The sequence below is a fragment of the Nothobranchius furzeri genome, chromosome 7 (genome assembly GCF_043380555.1).
Source record: "Nothobranchius furzeri strain GRZ-AD chromosome 7, NfurGRZ-RIMD1, whole genome shotgun sequence".
Lineage (NCBI taxonomy): Eukaryota > Metazoa > Chordata > Actinopteri > Cyprinodontiformes > Nothobranchiidae > Nothobranchius > Nothobranchius furzeri.
The window spans coordinates 74,583,001-74,585,500 of NC_091747.1; the positions used below are offsets into that span (position 1 = coordinate 74,583,001).

At 44.3% G+C, this 2,500-nt stretch overlaps 1 protein-coding gene across 15 annotated transcripts in view; it reads right to left on the reverse strand.

Moving 5' to 3' along the window:
* LOC107382228 (nuclear factor 1 X-type) overlaps positions 1–2,500 on the reverse strand; it is a 121,979-nt gene that overhangs the window by 9,387 nt on the left and 110,092 nt on the right. The window lies entirely within an intron of this gene.

The following is a 2,500-nucleotide window of genomic DNA, read 5'->3' on the forward strand; positions in this document are numbered from 1 at the left end:
CAGCAGCCATTTTGGTACTGAGAGTCCTCCACCAGAGTGTAAATGTACACACAAATGCGTGTGTGTTGTGTAGGTACACAAAAGCACCAAGACGCATTTTCTAAACACTGTCTCATTACAGCATATCCGTTACAGGAAAACATCCTGGCTGTCGGCTCTCGCTGTACTGGGAGAGTGCAGAGATTAGCGGGGGGACACAGAAAGTTGAGCCACTCATAGAAAACACGTTTCGACTCCAAATGTAATCTACTGCTTTGGATTCATCGGAGGACCTGAGCATGCTCCGTGCAGATAAACAACACGGCTTCATTGTGCAAAAGCAGACAAGAACACATTTACTAAATATACCGCAGGGAGCACCACTAGCAAAATTTAATACGATGGGCAATGAGTCCAAATGACCTTTACATGGCAGCTCTGCTTTGGCCGCGTACCAATCCTGCCCTCCGAGAGACAAACGGAATGGGAAGGAGAGACAGTGAGAGGAGGACACAGTTATTTCTTTGAAAAGTGAGACCACCCTATTGGGACTTTTTGGCAAACTTGAGACGCCGGGGACGTTGGGAATTTTCTCCCTCTAGACAAAGTCACTGGTTATCCTATCCGACCGAGAACGTCTTAAGAGGACAGCTTGCCCTTAGAGCCATTTGTTTAGTTCAGAAATGCCAGGCATAGATGTAGTTTTTTATTGGGGGGGGGCATGTCCCCCCTCCTTTTCCAAAGTCATTTTTTTGTCCCCTGCACTTTTTACCTTCCAAAGCAATATTATGCTATATTAAATAGACACTGGTTGAGCACTAGGACCAAGAGGAAAATAACCGCTCGTGTTTCCCGTCAGAACCCTGCATAAGCTCCTCTATTGGCTCTGCTGATACTTGCTAACACATGATTGGCTGATCCTGCCACCTGTGTATAAAAGAGCCTCTGGGCTGTAGCTTTATACATATTTTTTGTACACTTACTGTAAAGACAACCCCCCCCCCCCATTCCTCGTGCACCTAATAAATACTGTAGTGTTCCCCGCTGCGTCATCCTGCACATTTTCAAAATTAGTCTGCTTTCTTAAAGTAGCAATCTAGGGATCTTACCCTGTTCTGTCACATAATATGTGACATATTAGGATGAGGATTGCTGTATAGTCACTGACACTAGTCAATTTGCTGGGTTCCTTATATAGGAAACATTATTTCTGATTGGCTTAATGAACTGACCTGAATTGGAATGTTTATTATGTGAAGTGCCTTGAGACGACTCTTGTCGTGATTTGGCGCTACATAAATAAACTTGAATTGAATTAATGATGGTAATGATTGTATTTTTTGCTAAGCTCATCCCCAATTTTAACAATTTTTTAATAATTGCTGTTTTTTTCCAATTGTACCTAGCTTCCTGAATGATCCCTACATATACAAAGAGTGACTGACAAGCTAACAGCTAGTCCAAATCCAGACATTCTAAAATTCCTCCAATGTTATTTTGTACAAAAAATGTTTTGCACTACAGATTAAAGTTAAGCAGGTCCCATTAGTCATCATCACACACTGGTGAAATTCTTCTTCACACTTGACCCATCCCCATGGAGGGGAGGAGTGAGCTGCAGCTGTGGGCGCGCTAGGGAACTCTTTGGTGATTTAACCCACCAATCCAACCCCTTTCAAGCTTAGAGTCGAGCCGAGACGCGTTGGGTCCCATTGTTAAAGTCTTAGGTATGACCTGACCGGGACTTGAACCCCGATCTCCCAGTCCCAGTCACTCTAGCACTGGGCCACTGAGAAGGTTATTTATAAGAAATTCGGTTTATCCATAACAACAGCAGAAGCTAAGGTAGGAGCTCTAGTGCATCCTGGTGTCAGGTAAGGCAGGAAGTTTAGAATATTTATATTACCAGCTCAGTGACCTAGTGGTAGAGTGTCCGCCCTGAGACTGGGAGATCAGGGTTCGATTGCTGGTCGGGTCATACCAAAGGTTTTGAAAAAATGGGACCCAATGCCTCCCTGCTTGACACTCAGCATTAAGGGGTTGGATTGGGGGGTTAAACCACCAAATGGTTCCCGAGCGCGGCTGTGTCTGCTGCTCACCGCTTCCCCAGGGGATGGGTCACATGCGGAGAACAAATTTTGCACACACACCTGTGTGTGTGACAACTAATGGGACTTTAACTGAGCGCCGTTATGGCTGCTCTCATGGTCTGCCTGCATCTGTCCTGTCTATATGTGTATGTGTAATCTTGGTCAGGCTGTTCTGTGCAGTCAAGTTCCTATGCTCTGGAGCGCTGGTAATAAAATTCTTTCTGATTCTGATTCTGAATATTTCTCCTAAAATAATTTTGAAATGCAAAACTGGCAGCAGTGTAAAGTGTAAATAAAGCGTAAGAGCCGCATTGATACTTGGAAGATTGGAACAGTTTTAAGATTGCAGCAACAGACTTTGGGTTTTGCTGTGATCAAGCTAGCCATTAGCTCGTCAGTCCTGTTGGACTTAAACACAGCTGTGAGTAAGA